Source organism: Panthera onca, chromosome D3 (genome assembly GCF_046562875.1).
Source record: "Panthera onca isolate mPanOnc1 chromosome D3, mPanOnc1 haplotype 2, whole genome shotgun sequence".
NCBI lineage: Eukaryota > Metazoa > Chordata > Mammalia > Carnivora > Felidae > Panthera > Panthera onca.
Window position 1 is genome coordinate 77,258,524 of NC_138350.1, and position 25,768 is coordinate 77,284,291.

A 25,768-nucleotide genomic window follows, 5' to 3' on the forward strand; every position below is an offset into this window, starting at 1 on the left:
CTGGAGATATAAGGATAAGATAACAAAGAACATACATCACAGCCTCAAATGTCTCAAAGTTCAGTGGAGACACCCAAACAGAATCAGGTGATTACAATGAATCCATTAAATATAGTGCTGGGGCTCCCGGGTGGCTCAGTCGGTTAAGGGTCTGACTTCGGCTCACGTCATGATGTCATAGTTCATGGGTTTGAGCCCCGTGTCGGGCTCTGTGCTGACAGCTCAGAGCCTGGAGCCTGTTTCAGATTCTGTGTCTCCCTTTTTCTCTGCCCCTCCCCTGCTCATGCTCTGTCTGTCTGTCTGTCTCTCTCTCTCAAAAATAAAATAAACATTAAGAAAAGTCAAGTACAGTGCTACGTAGTAAACACAAAGCATTGCTCTCAGGTTCACAAAGTGTGTGTGTGCATGTGTGTGTGTTTGGCAGAAGGTATTCAAGTCTTCATGGAATATATGTTGCATGAAATGAGTGCATTAGTTATATATTGGTATGTAACAAATAACCCCCCAACTTTCTTCCTTTCTTTCTCTTTCTCTCTTTCTTTCTTTCTTTAGTTAATTTTTGTTTTCAATGTTTGTTTTTGAGAGAGAGACACAGAGTGTGAGCAGGGGAGGGGCAGAGAGAGAGGGAGACAAAGAATCCGAAGCAGGCTCCAGGCTCTGAGCTGTCAGCATAGAGCCCGACACGGGGTTCGAACCCACGAAATGCAAAATCATGACCTGAGCCGAAGTCAGATGCTTAACCGAGACACCCAGGTGCCCCTACCTCCCCAACTTTAGCAGCTTAAAACAATCACATTTATTATCTCATCGTGCGTCAGGAGTCTAGCCATGGAGTAGAGAGATCTTCTCTTCTGTTCTGCTTCCGGGTTTCTCACCTCAAATGCAATCAAGGTGTTAACTAGGCGGTCTCATCTGAAGGCTCAAATGGGCATGGAACTACTTCTAAGCTCTCTCATGTGGTTGGAAGGACTCAATTCTTCAATGGTTGCTGGAGTGAGGTCTTCAGTCTTTAACTGGTGGTTAGCTAGAGCCCAGTTTCTTGCCACGTGGGCTTTCCTCATCTTGCTTCATCAGAGAAGCATTCAAGAAGAAGGAGGGAGAGTGAGCAAACAGAATCATAATCTTTTATAGCCTAATCACGGAGGTGACATCCCATCACTTTTGCTATGTTATGTTTGTTAGAAACAAGTCACTAGGTTCGATCCACACTCAAGGGGAGGGGATTACACAGGGCATAAATACTAGGAATTGGGCATCATTGACATCTGTTTTGAAAGGCTGTCCACCGCCCCAATGAGTGGGAATGAGAAGGTCACCAGTTCATTTCTTTTTTTTTTTTTTTATGTTTATTTATTTTTTGACAGAGAGAGACAGAGCATGAGCGGGGGAGGGGCAGAGAGAGAGGGAGACCGAACCCGAAGCAGTCTCCAGGCTCCGAGCTGTCAGCACAGAACCCAACGTGGGGCTCGAACTCACAGACCGTGAGATCATGACCTGAGCGGAAGTCGGGCGCTCCACTGACGGAGCCACCCAGGCACCCCGGTCACCAGTTCATTTCTCTCAGAGGAACCAGCAAGAGCAAATGCAGGATGAGGAGACTAACCCAGCATGCAAGACACTTTGATGCTTCTGGGTCTTCAGGTTTCAGGAAGGAGCGATAAGTAGGGTCTGGTTTGTCATATTCAGGGTCTTGGACTACATCTTGTAGAATGGTTGTGCTAGTATAAGTAAGGAGTGACTAGAAGGTTGATTTTTAAATGTCTCAGCCTGCACCTATACAAAGGATGCATGTGAGGGAAGTAAGTATAAAATCTGGAAAACCACAGAGGAGATTGTTGTAGAAAGAGGATGAAGGCCTTGATGTTGGCAGTGGTTTAGGGTAAGAGAATCAGGGAGAGATCTCAGATACAAAGAAGAGGTAAAGCTGATTGACTTTCATTTGCTGTAGTTGGGAGACATTCAGGTAGAAACATCTAGCAGACGGTGTGGATGTACAAGTACGAAGCTCAGGGAAGAATCTGGCCCACAGTTTGGGAGTCCTATGGATATCGGTGGTAGTGACAACTCAAAAAAAGTCTAATAGAAAATGAGATAAAAAATGAACGCGGGGGACGCCTGGCTGGCTCAGTCGGAGGAGCACGTGACTCATGATCTTGGGGTTGTGAGTTCAAACCCCACGTTGGGTGTAGAGATTACTAAAAATAAATAAATTAACTTGAAAAAAAAAAAAAGAACCTAGGAACACAAGGGCTTTGGTATGTGCAGAGAAAGAGAAGCCAGTGAAATTAAGAAGAAGGAATAATCACAGTGGTCAGGAGAATATTTGGCATCGTTCAGATGAGAAGGGGAGGTGACCAAGAGGGTGAAGCTACAGCAAAGTCCATCAAGATAAAGATCGTTAGGGGCACCTGACCGGCTCAGTCTGTGGAGCGGGGCCTCTTAGTCTTTGGGTTGCGAATGTAAGCCTCACGTCGGGTGAAGAGACTACTTAAAAATAAAAAATGAAATCTTTAAAACCGAAAAGATAACGATGGAATACCATTTGCACATTCATGCACTCACTCAAGCCTTCGTCCAGAGATTACTTTATGCCAGACAGTGGGAGAGGTGTGGGCTGTGGACAAGACAGGCATTATCCCTGCTCCCAGGGAAGTCACGATCCAGGTGGGGAGATGGACGGTAGAGACAGTGACAAGTGCTCCAAGGAAACAAACAGGGCGCCATGAGTGAAACCATAGGGAACAAAATATACAAGCCGAATCTTCCTAAAAAGCAGAGCAGAGTATAGCCTCAGAGTTCCCATTGAAGAAATCACTTTTTTTAAAAAAGGTTTTTTTTAATGCTTATTATTTTTGAGAGTGCGCACGCAAGAGAGAGAGAGAGAGAGAGAGAGAGAGAGAGAGAGAGAGAGAGAATGAGTGGGGGAGGAGCAGAGACAGACAGAGACACAGATCGGAATTAGGCTGCAGGCTCTGAGCTCTCAGCACAGAGCCCCGACCTGGGGCTCGAACTCACGAGCCGTGAGATATGACCTGAGCCGAAGTCAGACGCTTCACCAACTGAGCCACCCGGGGGCCCCTAGAAATCTCTCGACCATACTAGGCAGGAAGGCTGGTACACAGAGCCCAGCAGCAGTCCTGAGTGGCTTTTGCACACCAGCTTGCTGTTTTTCTCCATGGGACAGGAGGGGATATATCAGTTTCCGAGGGCTGTCTTACGAAGTGCCACAAATTGGGTGGCTTAAAACAACAGAGATTCATTCTCTCACAGTTCTGGAGGCCAGAAATCTGAAATGAAGTTGTCAGCAAGGCCACCCTCCCGCTGAAACCTGTAGAGGAGAATCCTTCCTTGCCTTTTCTCACCTGGCAATCCTTGCTTTCCGTGGTTTCTAGAAGCACGCGTTACTCGATCTCTGTCTCTATGATGACGTAGCCTCCTCCTTGTGTGCTGAGGTCTTCACCATGGCCTTTTCCTCTTCGTGTAAGAACCCCGTTCAGGGGCGCCTGGGTGGCTCAGTTGTTGGTGAGGCGTCTGACTTTGACTCAGGTCATGATCTCGTGGTTCTTGGGTTCATGCTCCCTCTCTCTCTGCTCCTCCCCACTCGTACTCTGTCTCAAAAATAAATAAACATTAAAAAAAAAAAAGAATACTGGTCATATTGGGTGCGGGCCCATCCTAACGACCTCATCCTATCTTGATCACGTCTATAAAGACCCTATTTCCAAAACAGGTTGCAATCATACTGGGAGTTAGGACTTCACCATAGCCGCAGGACACAATTCAACCCACAGCAAGAGGTATGAAGGATAATTGGTAAACTTCAAGGAGGCGGTTTAAATGGACTTATGGATTGTAGTGTTATTACGTGGTCGGCCCGAGATGGGATCCACAAAGGCTTTTGATGAGATACACAGCAGCCATTGCCTTTCTCATCATTTGTGGTGCCTTGCTGGGTTCCATCAGAGAAAACTGTTTGGGAGGAGAACTCACCACTAGGAGAGAAGGAAGAATATAGACCATCCCCTGCTCGTGAGCTCTCCCTCTCTCTCTCAATGATAAATAGCACTTAGAAAAAAAAAAAGAAGGTTATTTTTTTCTGCGGAGGGCATCCATTGTTTTGTCAAGAGAGCCTATGACTCAGTAATATTTGTGAACCATTGGACTGCTTTGGTGGTGGTTCTAACATTTAGTTGTAGGGAGACTCCCTGCGGAGATTTAAAATGCCTGGTCCCCTCCCCACCTCCCGGGGTGGGGGACAGAGACTCTGATTCAATTGGCCAGAGGTGGGACCTGAGCATCTGTAGTTTCCAAGCTCCTCAGAGGATTGCAGGGTGCAGCTGGGCTGGGAACCACTGAACCAGAAGGCCCCCACGCCCCCCACCTCCTTCTGTACTTATACTCAGATTCTGACGCCCTCTGATCTTTAAATAAGCAAGAGGGCATATCGGTCAATGCCATCCGTGCTATGGGGGAGGGCGTGTTGGGGCCCATGAGGAACATGATTTAAGGTACTTCTGGTGTACGTTTCAAGAACTTCCTTGAAGCTCTGGGTGGATGCCGCAGCTGCAGGGAGTGGGTGCAGGCAGCTGGCTTCTGAGGCCTCTGGCCCACTTCCTATACTATTAGCTTCCAGGAAGAATCAGAGCCACAGACAAGGATCCCGCATAGCTTCTAAGGGGGGGTGTGGTGAGAGGGGCAGGCCAGCTCGGGGTGCCTGCGTGGCTCAGCCGGCTCAGGTCATGATCTCGCAGTTCGTGGGTTCGAGCCCCGCGTCGGGCACTGTGCTGACCTGAAGCCTGCTTCGGATTCTGTGTGTGTGTCTCTCTCTTTGCCCCTCCCCTGCTTGCACTCTTTTTCTCTTTCTCAAAAATAAACACACACACACACACACACACACACACACACAAAAGAAAAGAAAAGAAAAGAGAAAAGAAAAATCCCCAGTTACGTGGGGGGCTGCCTACAGAAAAGGAGGAGGTGGGGGGGGTGATGAGAACAGGGCCTCTAACGGGAGCCTGAAAAGTGAGCTAGCTCACAGACCTGTTGATGCTGAAAAGGGCCACAGTTGCCTTTGTGGGGTGACTCAGCAGCTAATTTTCAGGAAGTGTTTTTTCTTGCTTGCTTGCTTTAACGAGCTAGTGAAGGAGAACCAGCGAACAGGTAAGTTCATAGGACTGAAAAAGAGTTCAGCCTCTTATGTCAGGTAGGGAAATAGCTTTAATTGTTTAATTAGTTACAAAAATAATCCAATGCCTCTCTGCTTTTCTCTGCAAACTGGGACGGTGTGAGCCAGGGGTCTCTGCCTTCCGCCCACAAATCAAGGCTGGGTACTCCCATAAGACACTGGTCCCCAGTTGATTGCCCAGACACCCAGAAGCACATAGAGCCTCCCCCGTGTCATTTATCTCTCTGCAGACGGGAAAGCTGGGCGTGGGGTATTGTGGCTCTGCTCAGGGACATGGCCCCATGGGACTTAAAATTGCCCTGCCAGCAGCTGGGATGACTCAGACCACGTTCTTCAGCCAACACAACGGGGCCCGGCAGGGTGGGGCTCAGTACAGTTGGACACAAGAGACTTTCCCAGTTGTTTTATTTTAAGCTACAGTGTCTTGTAACAGGTTTGGTAGGAAGTTGGCTGGGGAGCAAGGAGGGATTAAATACTGTCTCTAGGTCCTTGTTTTAATACTAGTCTACCCTTCTGATCGAATAATGTGTGCCAGCTCTGGCTTTAAGTGCTTTGTAAGCATAATTTCATTTAATTCTTTTTTTTTTAATTAAAAAAATTTTAATGTTGGGGCGCCTGAGTGGCTCAGTTGGTTGAGCGTGCAACTTCGGCTCAGGTCACGATCTCACGGTTCGTGGGTTCGAGCCCCGCATCGGGCTCTGTGCTGACAGCTCAGAGCCTGGAGCCTGTTTCAGATTCTGTGTCTTCCTCTCTCTCTCTCTCTCTCTCTCTCTCTCTGCTCCTTTCCCACTTGTGCTCTGTCTCTCTCTCTCTCTGTCTCTCAAAAATAAATAAAAATGTTAAAAAAAATTTAATGTTTATTTTTTGAGAGAGAGAGAGAGAGAGCATGAGTGGGGTTGGGGCAGAGAGAGAGGGAGACAGAGAATCCAAAGCCGGGTCCAGGCTCTGAGCTGTCAGCACAGAGCCCGACACAGGGCTCAAACTCACGAACTGTGAGATCATGACCTGAGCCAAAGTCGGAGGCTTAACCGACTGAGCCACCCAGACGCCCCTAATTTCATTTAATTCTTACAGCAATGTTCAGGACGAAGTATGGTTATCCCCACTTTTTTTTTTTTTTTTTTTAACAAGGGGAGAAACTGAAGGTTAGGAGATTTGGAGGCCTGCTCAAAGTCAGAAGACTAAATGTGGAGGTCGAGACAGAACTTAGATCTGTCTGATTCCAGAGGCCGTGTCCTTGGTCTTCGTGATGAAGCTGGCTGTCCCTCTCCCTGTGGGAACTAATTCCAGGAGCACTGCTGAGAGCCTGCGACGCGCAAGGCACTTTGGAGAATGTCAGTGCTCAAGCCCACGGCTCTGGCTCTCTAGGCATTGCTAGCTTCTAGGTACACTGGAAAATGTTCATTTTAGTCTCGGTTCTTTCCCCCACCAGTGGTGCGACACTGGCTGCTGTTTTTAGTCCAGGATTTCTTTTTGTTCTGTTATAAAGTGGGGCTAGCAAGACTTCTGTGCATACAGACGAGAGAAGGTACTGGGGCTGCATACTGAAAAGTAAAGTGTTCAGAAAAGTGAAGCTTTGCTTACCTTTCACAGGACAGCTGGGCTTCGGAAGACCATCGGCCGGGCTGGTTCTGAACAATTTTACGGCTTTACTATAACCTTAAGAGTATTTTAATTGCAAAGAATAAGCAGCTCTCTTTTTATCCCATTTTGTTCTTTTTTTGTTTTTAAAGTTTCCTGATAATGCGGGTTTATTTATTTATTGGTTTTTAAGGGATCTCCATGGCCAAGGTGGGGCTTGAACTCATGACCCCAAGATTAAGAGTCGCACGCTCTATTGACTGAGCCAGCCAGGCTCCCGTTATCCCCTATGTTCCGCGTTTTGATGTTTTACTTAAAGCGTCAGAACGCTAGAGTGACCCGAATTTGGGGTGTATGCTTGGCGCCATTAATAAGTTTAGCATTATCGGCTAAACTTTAGCCACATATTTCGAGAATGTTAGACCTAAGAAGCCCACGATACATTTGGGCTGTTCAGCATGTGTATAATGTCTTGACAAGGCACCATGCTTTATTTACACATTTATTCATTAATTCCTTAATAAACAACTTACTCAGCACCCTCCATGTGCTGTGTGTACGGTTCCTTGTCTCAGTTAGAACCTTGCACCGACGTGGCACCGTCCTTCATGCGAGTTTTCCTCGTGCGGACAGAGTGGAGCCATCGTGCCGAAGTCACAGTCGTGGTAGAAGATGCTCGAAGATGCTTGAAGAAGTTGCGAGGGAAGATGCTTGGCTCACAGCCACCGGGTGGCTTTTCTGACAGCACGTGATGACCAATGAGGCGATACGTTAAAGTGGGGAAAGCTCTGGACTCGGAGATAGAAGCTAAGTGTGTGTGTGTGTGTGTGTGTGTGTGTGTGTAGGGGTGGTAATTCCATAAGTCCCATTGAAGATTCATGATCTTGGCTAATTTTCTTGTGATTTGCTGCCCGTTCTGGAAGTAGGGCGTAAGAATAAACCAGACCAAACCTCCCTCTAACCCAAATGACCAAACCACCAAAAACTCATGGCGGCAACGTTCACCCTCTCCTGCTCAGATTCCTGGAACAGGCCAAGCAGTGGAAAACAGGTCCTAGTGCTGTTTTGTGCGTGTGTATGCCGATCTCTTTGGCCATTTCTGAGTCCAAAGAAGCCTCCGGTCTTTTTCAGAGCTTCCCGTGGCCAGAGAAGGGCAAAAAACATCAAGGCTACAATCCACCCCAAATAATAGTCTGAGCGAGGGGCAACCTACTGACAGTCACCTGTGGCTTCTTGCTATTCTCAAATGCAAAATGTCTTACAAAGATAACACCATGGTAGAATACTCTGGTCTGGAAGCCTGACCGGTGACTGCCACTTGTATATCATCTCAAGTTTTTAATGCTGTCAACATACCATGAGGTTGACTTTTATCTGGTTCAATCTGCTGTGAAGCAGAGGGAAATCAGCCATCCTGAGCTGGCTGATGTAGTATATCTAAACTGTGTTCACTATTGCCTTGTAATCTAAACAGGAGGCTCATTTCCATGGTTGTAGCTCTGACCGGAACACCCCAGATGACATGTGTCTTTGGAATGCCACCAAACAGGGCCAGGATTCATCCGCAAGAGGACACCAGTGCCTGGCAACCCACACGCCTCCTGTCGTCTGGGAGGAGCGTTTCCTCTCACCCCATAGCCAGCAACTTCCCTGTCAAGTCCAGTGTGACCGCATCATCCTATCAGACTCCTTGCCAGGGATTCCCACCAGAGGACACATGGCCTTTGGCTGTAAATGTTTCCCTAGATAACTTGCAGCTTTCTTTGATTGTTTTCTCCCCCCGGCCAAACATAAGGCAAGGGTGACATTTTTCCGGCTCTTTATTTCTATAGCACGGCAGGAAGATGCTTTGATATGTTCACCGAGTTTTAGGTGGGTTACTCCACGAACCTCCTGCTGCCGGGCAGACGGAAACCGAGCCCCCTTTTCTTAGCGAAGAATTGTCACAGCAGAATCAGAACCAAACTCCTGGCTTCTAGTTTCCGGGTAGAGGATGAAAAAAGATTTGGAGGAAGAGAGGGTCAAGCAGAGGCAGTTCTCCCACGAGCGAAGTCTAGGTAACGTTGTCTAAGACGGAAAGGGCGGAAAGGACTGGAAGAGCAGGAGAGCCCAGTGAGGCTCGGGACAACGGGACCACAGGTGGACAGCAGCGGGGTCCGCTGGAGCGGTCTCCAGCACCAGGAAGTTGCGAGGAAGCACCCTTCACCTCCTTCGGGGTCCTGTCCTTCAGGGGAGACCGCCCCCCAAGCAACACTCGCTTGGATCACGGATCTGTGCATAGGTATCTCCTTACTGCTCATGGCAGGAGCGGGTGGGGGATGCCCAGCTCAGCAACCCAGGATGTGGGAAATGTCAGGAAGGTACCTGTCTAGGTCTTTTTGTTTTTCTCTTAACACCCCGATGTGCTGCCTCTGAACAGAAGGATACTGGGTGTGGGCAGACCCTCTACTTCCCATCTTCGCACTTCGACAGATCAAGCAGAGACTGAAAAGCTGTCAGAATGTGCGGATTGATCAATTTACCCAACAATTGCAAACCAACCGATTCCGGATGTGTTGATTCTGTAATCCTGTTAGGCACACTTACGAACGAGAGCTCTTCACCGCACCTACAAAAGTTTAGTTCAAATTATTCACACGATTGAGCGTCAGCGGAAGCACTGATTCTCTCAGGAGCCGATGTACGTGGTCAATGTCACCAAATCAGTTTGGGAGGCTACGACCTGACGGTCGTTTCCCTTTACCTGTGTCGTTTCGCATCACTTGAAGCTAGTATGTTAATGCCTGATTTAATTAGCCAAACTCAGTAGGGGATGGTTGGTTGACTTTTCCTTCACTGGAGTGTTGTTCAGTGTATGCTCACTGCTATGAGCTTCAGTACCTCAGGTTGTGGTTCTCTTCGGAGGTGGGGACTTTAAAGAGGTGATTCAGTTAAAATGAGGCAGTGAGGGTGGGCTCGAATCCCATCTGACTGGTGTTCGTATGAGGAGAGGAAATCTGGGCAGAGAGAATACCAAGTCAGGACACAACGGGAAGCCAAGAAAGCCAAGGAGAGAGGCCTCAGGACACACCAACCCTGCTGACAACTCGATCTTGGACTTCTAGTCTGCAGAATTGCAAGAAAATACATTTCTGCTGTTTAAGCCATCTGGTCTGTGGTGTTTGTTATGGCGGCCCTCAGAAACCAGCACACCTTGTCGTCATCCTGAGGACAGAAGAGGGGAAAGAGATGAAAGTCCCCTCTGGGGGCTCTCTTGGGCTGTGTTTGCGGTGAGGAGGATGGCATGTACGTCTTCCATCTGTATCCCCGGCCCCGGACTTAGTCAGAGTGGTGGTGGCTTCATACATGTCCCCTGAAGGTTCTTCTTCGAGCTGTGCGTTATGTTTTCAACACTCTGGAATACATGTGGGGTGTACCACAGTGCAAATATTAAAAAGCAAAAAACCCAAAACTAAAAACCCTATCCTGCCACCTCAAAAGCAGTGCCCGTTTACTGGGAAGTTGAGCTATCTCCTTTTCCCTGGATGGGAGGGATCCTGGATTAGACAGCAGTGAGGGAAAAACCAATCGTCCGATCTTCGTGTAGATAAATCTCATGGTTTGAAATTTGTGTAGTTTTGTTTGTTTGTTTGCTTGCTTTTTGTTGTTGTTCTATGTTTGCATGTGAAGTCAAACAATGAGAATCATTTTCGGGGCCCCTGGGTGGCTCAGTCGGTTGAACATCCGACTCTTGATTTTGGCTCAGGTCATGATCCCAGGGTCGTGGGTGAGCATCATCCTGCGGTGAGCATGGAACCTGTTTTAGATTGCCTCTCTCTCTCTCTCCCTCTGTTTTTCTCCCCTGCTTGCACACTGTCTCTCAAATAGAGAGAGAGAGAGAGAGAGAGAGAGAATCACTTTCATAAAAATAATGAGATTATTTTTCTGTTATTAGAGGAATTAGATATTTTTAGAAGAAACTTAAGTTGTTTTGATTCTCTATAAGGCTGTTCTGAAAATAGCCAAATGTGTTTCTTTAACAAAATAACATTCCGGGGACGCCTGGCTGGCTCAGTCAGTGGAGTGTGTGACTCTTGATCTCGGGGTTGTGAGTTCGAACCCCACGTTGGGTATAGAGATTACTCACCAAAAAAAAAAAAAAAACACGCTTTTCCCAATTGTGTTTCAAAATTCGTGTTTTACTGCACACATGCACACTCATTTCCTTCATCCAGCAGGAAAGATGCTCAGAAATGAGTAGTTGACTCACAGCCTTTCTCCTATTTTTGTGTTTGTATTTGGGGCCTGTCATATCTGTTGGAGAACGCATGCCTCCTGAGGTCCCGATTAGAGTTTCCATTGATTGAGATTGTCTCTCTTAGAGTCCCATTCAGAAACATATCATATGCGAAGTGGAATTGAGCGGTAGCCAAGGGCATTGAGTCTGGTTTTGAACCCATCACTCTACAGTTTTGAGACAGTGGGCAAGTCACTTAGCCACTCTGTGGCTCGGTTTTCCCACCTGTAATCTAGGGATAATACCAGAACCCACTGCATAGGGTTGCTGTGTCGGTAAAATGAGTTAATATACAGAAAGAACTTAACACCGTGTCCGGCATAAGTAAGTGCTACGTAACTATTGTTATTTTAGACCTAGCAAAGTATTGTCATTTCTGGCCATAAAGCTGCCACTGTTGTTTATGTCTTCCAGGAAGAACAGGAACCATCAATGTGAAGAAAGTGAATACGTTAATTTACAGAATGAGGGACAATTGCACAAGGGGCTGACACGAGAGCGTGGGCCCTTCTTTTGGAGATCCACAAGTCTCAGCCTGCTTCCTCACGGGCGCCATACAAGTCCACTGCTTCTGGAAAGACAGCTCTTCAAACCACAGTCACAACCCCAACCCAGGTCTCCAGACCGGCCCAACGGGAAAAACTGGGCTTGGTGGCGAAATTCCATTCTGAGTGAGAGTGTTGTTATTTTAACCAGAGGAAGGACCTGAACTGGATAACTGGTGAGAAAGACCACTCTTAATCGCCAAGCAGTTAGGCAAGTCTGGTGGTCTGAAAGGATAGAGGATCTAGGCCAAGGCTTGCCAAGTATGTGTGGGAGTGTCCGTGACTCAAAGTCTGGGGCTGAGTCAGAATAAACTTATTTCTGGAAGTAGGTGAATGTGATCGGGGGCAGGAGGAGAATACAACTATTTACCGTGTGACTTTCTCTTTGACTTTTCACAAAGAGTTCTCACAGAGTCCGATAGGACACATTCAGAAGACTGAAGGTTTAAGGATGCTCTGCTGTTGCCAACATTTTAGTTCTCATTTTGTGCTCAGAAGTAGGTTCTTTCCCATCTGGCCTGTTCTTCCTTCCTTCCTTCCTTCCTTCCTTCCTTCCTTCCTTCCTCTTTCTTTCTTTCTTCCCTTCTTCCTTTTTTGAAGCGTATTTATTTATTTTGAGAGACAGAGAGCAGGGGAGGGGCAGAGAGAGAGGGAGAGAGAGAATCCCAAGCAGGCTCCGTGCTGTCAGCACAGAGCCCCATGTGGGGCTCAAACTCACAAACTGTGAGATCATGACCTGAGCCAAAATCAAGAGTTGGATGCTTAACTGACTGAGCCACCCAGGTGCCCCACCCAGGTTACTTTTCAAGTGAGAGGGCCTTGATGTGGACAAGCCAGCTGCATGGGGTAGGAGTAAGACAAAATGAGCTTGAATGCAACCTTCAGTCTTCCCTAGAGCAGGAGGGAAGAAGACAGGGAGAAGGGGGTTCACGTTTTCTCCGCTTCAGACGGGATTGCACAAGTACCCCCAGGGGAGTGGAGGGCGCTGTCTCAGAGGCTTACTGGGAAATGAGAGAAATGGGAACTGGCTTCTCAACTGTGTAACTCACAACATTTCTAACACCAAACGTGGGGGAGTTCTTCTGCCCACTGAGCAAGTCTCCCATTCTCTAGGTTTTTAAAAGAGTTAAAAAAAAAATCTCTACCCCCAAGGTGGGACTTGAAGTCACGACCCCGAGATCAAGAGTTGCATGTTCTGACTGAGCCAGCCGGGCGCCCCTAAGTCTCTGATTCAGTACAATTCTGGATCATCAATTGTGTCAATAACATCCCTGGAGGTTAGCACGGTCCCCAAGATTGCCCTCACACCTATACATCTGCCTGATTGACTATAAGTCGGGGATTCCCTCAACCTCCTCCTCCTCACATTCCATGATTGCCAGAATGGCTCACAGAACCCAGGAAACACTTACACATACCAGTTTATCATAAAAAAACACAACTCAGGAAAGGTCAAATGGCAGAGGTGCATAGGGCAAAGCGTGGGGGACGGGAGCGGGGTTTCCAGGCCCTCTCTGGGTACAGCATCCCCCCCGCCCCTCCCCTACAGCTCCGCATGCTCACCAACCCAGAAGCTCCAGAAGCTAGTTGTTTAGGGACTTTTATGGAGGTTCCTCTAGGAAGGCTTGATTGATTCAGTGTGATTGAACTCAGTCTCCAGCCCCTCCCTTTGCCCTCAGGGGGGTGGAGCTGAAAGAATCCTGGTGGCCTCTCTGGAGACCAGCCTCTGGCCTGAAGTGGCCTAGGGGTTCCCCCGGCCTGCAACCATTACATGATCAGACAAAAAGACACTCCTCACTCTGGAGATGTGGAGGGTTTAGAAGCTCTGTGTCAGGGACCAGGGACTAAGACCAAATAAGTATTCCTTGTTGCATCACACTGGCTCTGTTCTTCCAACCAGGAAAGGGACAGCACTTATGCCAGAGATTGTCAGCAACAGCCATGGCTAGGGGAAGGTGCAAACTACATGTCCTAATGCATGCAGGTGTCCTGAGAGATGAGCGTACGTTCCTTTCTAGTAGCCGTTAGGGTCCTGGCTCATTGCAGTGGTCGGGCATCGGGGCCCGGGTTCCTATCACAGGAACAAAAGAATCAGATGGAGTCATATTTCTACCCTGGCAACGTCAGACTTCTGCATTAGTTTCCAGTTGCATTGGTCTGTTTATGCGTAAGGCCTGTGGTTTCCACTAATAGATAAATAGGCCATTTCTTTCGAGTTCTCACTGGCCAGGGGTATAATGCAGAGTTTGCAGGTGACCTCTCAGGAGCCCCTGGAAATTTCATGCAAAATTATGTTTCGGTAAGGGACACCTGGGTGGCGCAGTCGGTTAAGCGTCTGACTCTTGGTCTTGGCTCAGGTCATGATCTCATGGTTTGTGGGTTCGAGCCTCGTGTTGGGCTCTGTGCTGACGGGGCGGAGCCTGCTTGGGATTCCGTCTCTCTTTCTCTCTGCCCCTCCCCTGCTTGTGATCTTTGTCTTTCTCAAAAATAAATAAACATTAAAAAAACAAACAAACTCAAAACCAAGTTTAAGTAAGCACATTCTGTTTTCTGGTACCAAAGTATATGGCTCAAAATAGTGTAAGAACAGTTCTTCAGAAGTAGATGAAAGGTACCTCAAATTATCTTATGAAATACAGTATTCTGAGTTTCCCAATACCTTTCATGAACCTGGCATTACATTTTATAAGAGCCAATAAAGATACTTCCAAAGTAAAATTATCGACTAATTCGCTTATGGATATAGATGTAAAAACTCTAAATAAAATATTCATACATTCAATGCAGTATTGTATCAGAAGAATAACATACAGAAATTAAGTAGTTTTTTTTTTTTATTTATTTTTTTTTTTCAACGTTTTTTATTTATTTTTTGGGGACAGAGAGAGACAGAGCATGAACGGGGGAGGGGCAGAGAGAGAGGGAGACACAGAATCGGAAACAGGCTCCAGGCTCCGAGCCATCAGCCCGGAGCCTGACGCGGGGCTCGAACTCACGGACCGCGAGATCGTGACCTGGCTGAAGTCGGACGCTTAACCGACTGCGCCACCCAGGCGCCCCCAGAAATTAAGTAGTTTTATTCTGGAATGCAAGAATTGTTTGACATTCGGGGCGCCTGGGTGGCTCAGTCGGTTAAGCGTCCGACTTCGGCTCAGGTCACGATCTCGTGGTCCGTGAGTTCGAGCCCTGCGTCAGGCTCTGGGCTGATGGCTCGGAGCCTGGAGCCTGTTTCCGATTCTGTGTCTCCCTCTCTCTCTGCCCCTCCCCCGTTCATGCTCTGTCTCTCTCTGTCCCCAAAAAATAAATAAACGTTTAAAAAAAAAAATTAAAAAAAAAAAGAATTGTTTGACATTCAAGAATGTGTAAATAATAATTTGTTACAGTAACAAATGGAAAGAAAAATTCATAATACAAAGAGGTTCTCCAAAGGCTTGTGTTAATTCAGTAAGTATCCACTTTAGAAAAAAGCTACTCGAATATGGTAAGATGTACCAAAACACAAAAGCGAACATCAGACCGAGCATTATAGTGCAAAAGAAGTCGTTGGAGACAAAATTGGGAATATGACAGAAATTACTATTATCTCAACTTATTGATTAGTTCTACACTGCTTTCGAGGAGGATCCAGCCAATTCAATAGTGGATTAAATAATCCGTGTAAATATTGGGGGAAAAAAAAGACAATAATCGAATCAAGTAAGTCATTTGGACTTGTCCGTTGTTTGCCCTTTGCTTGATATATTTATCGAATAATGTTACATTTCAATGTAAGTTTTATATTTTTATGGCAACAGATTTAATAACCTTTTCCTTTAACATTTATGATTTTGTATCCTTATTCAAAAATGTCTTCCCTACTCAAGAACGTGTACAAATCCCCCCCACTATTTCATCTAGGATTTAGGGTTTTTATGTTTAAACTTTTGGTTCCTCTGGAATCTCTTTGGGCTTAAAGAGAAAAGTTGAGATGCAGATTTATTCATCTTCCAAATGGTTGTCCCACCACCATTGATGAAACAATGCTCTTTAGGCCATTGATTTGAAATGCCCACCTGACGACAAATTACAGTCTAGAATGTCGTTTGATCTGTTTCTGGAATCTATACTTTCGTTTACGTCTTTTGCAGGTTCAAGGTATTTTAGTCATTGTATCTGCATTTTATGTTTGTCTGCAAGGAGTTGCTAGAGAGAATCTTCGGTGTTTTCAAGTTGTGAAGGAAAGGTGTGAGCTGCAAGATTCCTGAAGCAGGACATAGTTTCCTGAGCCAGTTGAGGAGTTAGGCGTGGCCAGGAGCAGGGAGCCTGGGAGGGGACGGCGGAGGTTGAGGACGGTGACAACGGTCTGAAAGTGACAGTGACCTTTCATTTTGTTCCTGAGGCAATGGCAGTCTTCGGCAGCTGCATTTTGTGCCTGTGGTTCTGTGTCCAGCCCAACCCGTCCCTCATTGAATCAAGAAGAGTGGAGCAGGGCTCCATTCCAGAAGTTAACCAGCAGCCTGCCAAGTGGTGTGGTGTAAAGAGCTCTGTCCACACTTGGGATGCTAATTCGGTCAGAGTCTAGCGTGTTGATTTACTTAACAGTCACTCTCTGGTTCTGGGGTCCCTCTTCATGTAAAACATAGACGGACAGTGTGAATAAAAAAGGAAATTTTAATGCTACCTCTTTTCTTCCCTAGACCCAGAGGGAGTAAAGGAGAGTAGTGTCCCTGGCCAAAAGCAAGTCAAGGATTAGAATTTCCACTTATCACTGTAGTCAGGGTCCAGCTGTCACTTGCTGCAGCGAAAGGGACAGGGGTAGTTGTTTCCTTCCAGACTCAGGTCCTAGAGGACACTGGCCGTTGCCTCTTCTAATTAGGGACAAGCACCAAATCCAGCAGGCTGCCTCAACCACGCCAATAGCCTCAGAGGGTGAGTGAAAGTCCTGTTACTCCAGGCTGCCCCAGGACAGATGGCCACAGAGCCCTTCCCGTGATGGCGCTAGCTGATTGGCTTGGCGTGAGTAATACACCTGTCTTTAAAGAGAAAACAGATGAACATAAGGGAAGGGAAAGAAAATAATATAAAAACAGGGAGGGGGACAAAAACATAAGAGACTCTTAAATATGGAGAACAAACTGAGGGTTGCTGGAGGGGTGGTGGGAGGGGGGATGGACTAAATGGGGAAGGGGCACTAAGGAATCTACTCCTGAAATCATTGGTGCACTATATGCTAACTAATTTGGATGTACATTTTAAAAAACAAAAAATAGGGGCGCCTGGGTGGCGCAGTCGGTTAAGCGTCTGACTTCAGCCAGGTCACGATCTCGCGGTCCGTGAGTTTGAGCCCCGCGTCAGGCTCTGGGCTGATGGCTCGGAGCCTGGAGCCTGTTTCCGATTGTGTGTCTCCCTCTCTCTCTGCCCCTCCCCCGTTCATGCTCTGTCTCTCTCTGTCCCAAAAATAAATTAAAAAAAAAAAAAAAAGTTGAAAAAAAAAAAAATAAAAAACAAAAAATAAATTAAAAAATTAAAAAAAAAAAAACCAGACAAAGGGGTGCCTGGGTGGCTCAGTCAGTTAAGTGTCTGACTTTGGCTCACGTCAGTATCTCACAGTTGATGAGTTCGAGCCCCGCCCGCATTGGGCTCTGCTCAGAGCCTGGAGGCTGCTTCCGATTCTGTGTCTCCTGCTCTCTCTGACCCTCCCTCTCAAAAAGAAATAACCATTAAAAAAAAACCCAACAACCAGCCCAGAGTCAACCAAACATACCATGCGCAGCGAAAATTCCCACTGCTGATCTACACTCAAATGTCATCAGCCTGTTTTGTACTTAAAAGTTTTTTTAATGTTTATTTTTGAAAGAGCATGAGTGGGATGGAAGAAATAGGTGATGGGCATTCAGGAGGGCACTTGTTGGGACGAGCGCTGGGTGTTGTACGTAAATGATGAATCACTAAAGTCTACTCCCAAAACCAGTACTACACTATGTGTTAACTAACTTGAATTTAAATAAATAAAAAAAAAAATTCAAGCAAAGGAATTAAAAAAAAAAAAGTTTTCATGAATTTAAGAGACCAGAACAGTCTCTCCCCTTAAGGAAAGAGAGTCTCTTCACAAAATGGCGTCTGCTTTTTTTTTTTTTTTTAAATATGAAATTTATTGGCATTTGCTTTTTGGCATCCACCAAAATCCAGGCGATTCCACCTGGGGACTCTACCAATTCATTACGTTAATGGTTTTCAATAGGTGGCCTTCATGTATTTGGAGGGCATGCAAAGGCTTTGCAAGGGGAACACACACGTGGGTAGGTTTAAGGAATGAATTTCCTGATATTCAACGGGCATATGTACATATTCCTAAAACGTATCTGCCTGAGAGTTTGCTATCCTGTCCTCTTTTATCTATTTATTATGAATCTTGCCGTGGCTACCAGCCCTGGGGATGAACACTGTGCCTATGAAAGCCAAGGGCAGCTGGAAGTGTAGGTGAGGAGTTGAGAAAAGCGAATGACTAATGATGGACTGGTAAGTTCTTCTGCAGATCAAGGATTTTTCAAGTGGAAGAGGACATAAGCCTGTGGTGAGCTTTTAATCTGATGACTATTGAAGTGATGTTTTTGATGACAGACAACTAAAAAAGTAGCTTATTTTTCATGGTAAATGGTCAAAATAATTTTGCCAGGAATTCTGAGGAAGCGTTCAAGTAATTGAGGTACATTTTTATAGACAAATGCCTTCCATTTCTACCTATTTGTTTATTTCACAATTGTTTCCAAAAAATGGAAAGAAGAATAACAGTCTATCACCCACAGATTTAGTAAATAATTGAGGGAAAAAAGCCCCAAACTAGAAACCAGCAAATGAAATAGTCCCATTCATCTATTAAAAGCTTTATTTTCAATACATGTTAGTTTTCATTTTACATTTTGCTTTATATTTTATTTTATGTTTATTTTATATTTAATGACTTAACAGATGTGATATTCAGGTACTTTGAGCCCTTGTTTCCTGATAACAATTGTAAAGATGATTCAATGCAGGGGGCGCCTGGGTGGCTCAGTCAGTTAAGCATCAACTTCAGGTCATGATCTCACAGTTGGTAAATTTGAGCCTTGCACTGGGCTCTCTGCTGCCTTCACAGAGCAAGCTTTAGATCCTCTGCCCACGCCCCCCCCCCCCCCCCCCCCCCCCCCCCCCCCCCCCCGCCTCTCTGCCACTCGTGTGTGCATGCTCTCTCTCTTAAGAATAAACATTAAGGGGCGCCTGGGTGGCTCACTCGGTTGAACGTCCAACTTCGGCTCAGGTCATGATCTCGCAGTCTGTGAGTTTGAGCCCTGCGTCGGGCTCTGTGCTGATGGCTCAGAGCCTGGAGCCTGCTTCCGATTCTGTGTCTCCCTCTCTCTCTGCCCCTTCCCTGCTCATGCTCTGTCTCTCTCTGTCTCAAAAATAAATAAAAACATTAAGAAAAAAAATTAAAAAAAACATTAAAAAAAGATAATTCAATCCAGAAAAATAATATTTTTTTAAATCTTTATTTATTTTAAGAGAGAGACAGGGTGTGAACAGGGGAGGAGCAGAGAGAGAGGGAGACACAGAATCCGAAGCAGGATCTAGGCTCCAAGCTGTCAGCACAGAGCCCGACGCGGGGCTCGAACTCACAGACCGTGAGCTCGTGACCTGAGCCGAAGTCGGGCGCTCAGCCGACTGAGCCACCCAGGCGCCCCCAGAAAAAAAAATTTTTATTTATGGTCAAAAGAAACCATTCTCAATTTCAATTTATATACCTATTTTTGGTATAGACACATAGGGAAGAAGGACAAAAGACTTTCGGGCCTAAAAATGTTGCATTAGGGATATAATTCTGGGGGAGACATGGGAAGGCACAGAACCCGGGTCAGCCCTCATTTCTCCCTCTCCGTGCTGAGTTTTAGGTGCTGGAGGCCATGTGATGATTGCTGTTCTCAGTTTCTGTGAGGTCATCCCTCCAGTGACAGTAGGTATCATGAAACCCTAATTGTTCAGCCTACAGTAAGTTGGTCTCCAGCATTTAAAAGAGAACAAAATAAGATTTCATTTTTCTTCTTCGGGAGAACAGGAACAAGGCCACACTACAAGGAGGGTGAGCTGGGTGTGAGGAGGGAGACGAGCTGATATTCTCCTCCCATCTGTTTCTGTGATCTGACCGTTGTTTATTTCTCATTCAGGTAGAATCCATTTGGCACAGAAAGCGCAGGGGTTGGGGTGTGCGCGCGCGCGCGCGCGCGTGCGTGCGTGCGTGTGTGTGTGTGTGTGATTTGTTTCGCAGAGTCGTTCAGGGCCACATCAGATAGAGGTTCTGAGTCACAAGAAAGAGATACAGAGCCTTTTCTGGGTAATTATGTTTAGGAGTCCTTTTCTGTGTATATACATTGTATTTTGTATACACAGCAAAGTAAAGGATACTATCACAAAGCAGCAAAATGTAAAATATAACTCTGTCTTAGGGGTGGATAGAAATGAGCCCCAGCCAACTTCAACCTCATGTGGTGACACTGTACCTGTTATAACCTGCATGACTTAACGGGTGACCTCCAAGTTCTGCCCCAGGTGTTAGCATCCACTGTGCAGACGGGCCAAGAGACAGAGAGGGGAGGTTTGGATAGGCCACTCCTGGGAGAAGGGGAACATCACTCTGCTCAAATTCTATGACTAGATCTCAGAATGACCCCACCCTATGTTAAGGGGGGCTGTGAAACGTGGTTTTCCCGGGGTCCTGGAAGAAGACGACTCCGGTTGTCTCCACAGCATGCTGTATCTGCCGTCCTGGGGTAGAAGGCTTGGAGAAAGCTGAGAAGGTTGAAAATAGCCACTGGAGCACGAGAGGAACAGCTGGCCAGGAAAACATCGATGTCAAGTTCCAATCTGTGGGGTGGTGAGCTTTCCTCCAGCAGCTCAAAACAGGCGGATAGTTGGTTAGATCCAGCTTGGGGTCTGGGGCAATGGACAGAAGGGCAAGGGAACCAGGGAGGTGAAGGTCTCGGTAGGAAAGAATCAGAGGTGAGGAACCACCGCACGCTTCCTGGATGGGGAACAGAGCTGACACGCCTGGTTGACAGTAAAGGAAGGGCTCAAGTTCCTGGAGGTCTAAAAAAAAAAATTTTTTTTTTTGGTTTATTTATCCATTTTGAGAGAGAGAGAGAGCGCACAAATAGGGGAAGGGCAGAGAGAGAGGGAGAGAGAATCCCAAGCAGGCTCTGTCCTGTCAGGGTGGGGCTTGAATCTACGAACTGTGAGATCATGACTTCAGCCAAAACCAAGAGTTGGAGGCTTAACCTGACTGAGCCACCCAGGCGCTCCATCAAGTACCTGGAGGTCTTGATGGAATTGGAGAGAGATGTAGTGGGTGAAAGGGATTTAAAGCAGGGAGGGAGAGCTTGCCATCCAATAAAGGATATGCTCGGGTGCCTGGGTGGCTCAGTCGGTTGGCTGTTCAACTCTTGGCTTCGCTCAGGTCATGATCTCGAGGTTCATGGATGTGAGCCCCACGTTGGGCTCCGTGCTGGTGGTGTGGGGCCTGCCTGGGATTCTCTCTCTTCCTCTCTCTCTCTGCCCCTCCCCCACTGATGCCCCCCCCCCCCCCCCGTCTCTCAACATAAATAAACTTTAAAAAAAACCCAAAAGGGATGTGTTATGGACTGACTGTGTGTCCCACCCCGAATTCATATGTTGAAACCCTACCCCACAATGTGACGCCATTAGGATGTGGGGCCTTTGGGACAGGGTCAGGCCAAGAAGGCGGAGCCCTCATGCATGGGATTCATGCCCTCATTAGAGTCCCAAGACAGTTTGCTTCTCTCCCCCTCTCTCCCTCCCCCTCTCCCTCCTTCTCTCCCTCTCTCCCCTTCCCCCTCTCCCTTTCTCCCTCCCTCTCCCTCCTCCTTCCTCTCTGTCTTTCTCTTTTTCTCCACCATGACCATATGAAAGAAAACAGCCTCTCTGAAGAGGACCCTCAGCGGAATCCAACCCTGCCAGGAGTCTGATCTCGGACGTCCAGCCTCAGAACGGCGAGAAATAAGTCTGTTATTTGTAAGGCACCCAGTCTATGCCACTTTGTGGGGCAGCCAGGATGAACTAGGCAGCACATTCGAATGTGTGGTTTTGGAGGGGGGACAACCTTGGGTAGACCTGAGATGCACTATGTGGCCAAGGGAGTTTGGGGTGGGCGTGGGCGGGTTGTGTCTTTCTCTCCTCTGTTTCCCCAGAGACCACCCGTTGGGGTGCTGGGTCCCAGGACACATCTGTCATCTTGGCCATCAGGAGGTTGAATGCTTTGATTCAAAAGCAGTTAAAAATAATTAGCAAGTTGATTTTGTTGGTAAAATATTTTTAAAAAATCGACTTTCGGTGATGTGGATTTGTATGGCATGAAAAAGATATTAAAAAGCATAGCCTCTTTCAGGCAATTATGTTTACTGGCCCTTTTCTGTATACGTGCCTTGCATTCTGTAGAAATAACAAAGTGAAGATCGTTGTGATACCACTATGATATCCATTTAGCAAAAGGTAAAATTCAGCTCTGTCTTGGGGGTGGTTGGAAATGAAACTCAGCCAACTTCAGCCTCGTGTGGTTACACTGTACCTGTTATAACCCACAAAGCTGAAAGCCAACGGCAGATGAAGAATAAAAACAGCAGGTTTTAATGTACGACACCTGTTATGATATTAGATGGTGTTATTAGCATCCTGTTACAGAAGTGAGGGTTTTAGGGGGCCCACTCGGAAACAGGTAATCATTTATACTTTAAAGATTAAGAAACACTTTTATATTTTAGCTAAAGGTAGTCAATTCTTCTTCTCCTTCTTCCTCTCCTTCTCCTTCTCCTTCTCCTTCTCCTTCTCCTTCTCCTTCTCCTTCTCCTTCTCCTTCTCCTCCTCCTCCTCCTCCTCCTTCTCCTCCTCCTCCTCCTCCTCCTCCTCCTCCTCCTCCTCCTCCCCCTTCTTTTTTTTCTATAAAGCCTTCCAGGTGTCAGATAGGGAGACTTTCCAGGTGGGAGGATCCTAGCCAGGTGGGATCCCTTCCAGGTACAAACAACTGATGTAATTATCTTGGCTGACACAGGCAAGAAAGCCACCTATTAGGTGGCCATCCATAGAGGGCTTTGCTCTAGAAGCCTCTCTACACACTTTGCTGTGCTCTCTCACTGTATGAAAGAACAGCTTTAAAATCAAACGCAAAAAAAAAAAAAAAATTCTGTGTTGGCTTCAAATAATCTTTCATCATTTAGGCCACAGATAGAATCTAAGAAGTTGGCCACTGACAGTTGGAAGCAAACACCATGGGGTCAGTGGCCTTCCCTTCTGCTTCCTTCTCTACATGTAATTAATTGCTGGTCCTCAGGGAGACATTGGAGCTGACCTCATCAGGGCTTCTTATGCACACCTGCTGGCCCACTCCTCCTTGCATGAACTTGAGTCCACGAGGAATCAGAGGTTTGGGTGTGGCCTAGAATATTCTCTCCTATTTTATTTATTATTATTATTTTTTTAATTTTTTAATGTTTTATTTGTTTATTTTTTGAGACAGAGAACATGCCCACACAAGCAGGGGAGGGGCAGAAAGAGAGAGGGGGACAGAGAATCTGAAGCAGGCTCAGCACAGAGCCCCACGCGGGGCTCAAACTCGTGAACTGTAAGATCATGACCTGAGCAGAAACCGAATGCTTAACCGACTGAGCCACCCAGGCGCACCTCCTTCTTTTGTTTTAATATACTATATTGTTGTATGAAATGTCTTCTGTGTGTTCATGTAAAAAGGAGGGTGTTATGATCCTTTTTACACAGAGGCCTCGTGGAATGGAAGGACTTGCTCAACATCGTGTGTGGGTCTTCTAGTGTGGGATGACTGCCAGCTCTTCCTCCTGGTCTCAGCCCGAATCTCATCCTTTGGCGCTCTCAGTTTCCTTCCTTATCAGGAACGATAAGTATGTTCATACGTATGTGTCCTGAAACGGCCAGCCACCTTGTTCTTGGAAATGGGTCCCCTTAATGTCAGCTTAGGGAAGTCGGGCAGAGTGGCAAGGCGAGGCCCTGTGCCTATCCCGATTTGCAGCCAAGATTGCAGACTGAAGACCATTGGCTAAGTCTGGACATTAACCTACGTAATCATACAAGCATAGATATTTGTCTTCTGGTGACCCTGAAGCGCCGTGAAGTTTAGTCTGGCATCTGGCTTAATGTTTTGACTTTTCTATCCTGTGGTCTGATCTTCTTGTAAGCATGGAGCTGGTGCTTATTTACCCAGATAATCCCAAGTTTTGGGAAAGATTTTGAAAGGTGAGAAATATTATGAAAGGTGAGCATACATAAGCTATGATGCACAGTTAGATCAACTGAAACTTTGCTCTGCCTCTGAAGTGAATGCTTATGTTTGCCATGTTCTTGGAAATACAGACAGCTTTCATGGAGATAAACTAAACATGAAAGTTTAAACTTAAGGACCAGCTAACCCAGGAAATATATTAGATGTACATGGTCAAGATTTTAGAATTCGAGAGACTTGGGGTCTCACGTACATACTTTCTTTAATGGCAGTTCCAACCAGTAGCTGTTACATATTGTCAATCTAGAGAAAATGACAAGAAAGCCATCTGAATTCTTGGAGCCAGTAGCTGGGATAGTAATGTTTAAACATTGGGGAACTTACTAGTGATTGTCTTAGAGGCAGATGGCCTCGGAGGTCACAAATTCTGTGGACTCCATGCAAGAGAATAGAGGTGAGTGGTCAACATAAAGGCACAAAGAAAGAGTAAAACAAATAGCAGGGGCTACAGACTTCTGGGTTATAAAACACCGCCCAACATCTCACTGGACTTCACAGTTTTTTCCTACAAAGTATCAGGTTCTATCTCTTGGGGAATTTTTCTTTCCTAACTTCTATAGCAAGCAAATTAATTATTTTCTTACAGTTGTGGGGGTGGTGTTTATGTTTTTAAGATGGTTCTTAGACTTTTAAAAAAGATTTTATTTTATTTTACTTATTTTTGTATATAAAAGAATATTTTAATCTTGTCCTTAGGAACTATAAAGACTGTACGTGATTCGGAAATGAGACCCTACCAAACAATGGCCAAAGAAGAATCATTCACTCTATGCCTTTTCTTCGGTCGGGTCACCCAGAAATAGACTATTACCAGCTCTGATTGTTGTTGCTTGTGGCCCCACATTGTGTTTACCTGTGTATTCACCGTAGTTGAGTTTCCCTTCCACGTAGACGCGGGACCCCTTTTTCACATACTGATACGCCATGTCTCAGAGGCCTGGTCCGAATGCTGATACCCTGTGCTCTGTCGTCTGACTGACATCACCCATTTTGGTGCACTCCACTCTCCCCTGACCGCCGCACCTCATTCGTTGCTAGAGAAATATCGTGACCGGGTTCTTCCCTTCCACCTCTCTCATGACGGGGTCCTGACCCACTGTTCCAAGGAGATGCACACAGTTCAGAGATCTTTCAGGATCAAAGCTGCTGGCAATTTCAGACTCACTTCTTACAAACTGATGAAACACCCCTAACACGGGTCTTTGAAACATGGCTTCTGTTTGCTTTTCCTACAGTCTGTCTTTGGTCTTCCCCTAGCAAAGGACTCGTAGCTCCCTCCCTCCTTCACTGGACGCTCTAGCTTGAACCATAAGATTTTATTTTTAAGCAATCTCTACACCTAACACGGGGCTTGAATTCACAGCCTTAGATCAAGAGTTGCAGGGGCACCTGGGTGGCTGAGCCACCTCTTGGTTTTGGCTCAGGTCATGAGCTCACGGTTTGTGGGTTCAAGCCCTGCGTAGGGCTCTGCCCTCACTGTGGAGTCTGCTTGGGATTCTCTCTCCATATCCCTCTCTCTCTGCCCCTCCCCTGCTCACTCATGGTATCCCCCCACACTCAAAATAAGTGCATAAACATTTTTTTTTTTAAAGAGTTGCGTGCTTCACTGACTGAGCCAGCCAGGAGCGCCTGATTTTTAGACTTTTTATCTCTCTTTATATCAGGTTAGATTTTAATTTGCAAACTGAAAAAACCAAAAAACCAAAAAACCAAAAGACCTAAAGATCTAAAAAAAAAAAAAAAAATCCCCAAAAATGTTACAGGTAGAAACCAGAAATGCACATTTTGCCTCCCAACCTGTCAACAAAGTACGAGGACGGTCCCACGAACGAAATGTCCCATGGCAGCTG

General features: G+C 46.3%; 1 pseudogene; it reads right to left on the reverse strand.

The window, feature by feature from the left end:
- Positions 1 to 24,578: 24,578 nt before the first annotated feature.
- On the reverse strand, positions 24,579 to 25,129 carry LOC132666049 (single-stranded DNA-binding protein, mitochondrial pseudogene; annotated as a pseudogene).
- Between the last annotated feature and the right edge of the window lie 639 nt (positions 25,130 to 25,768).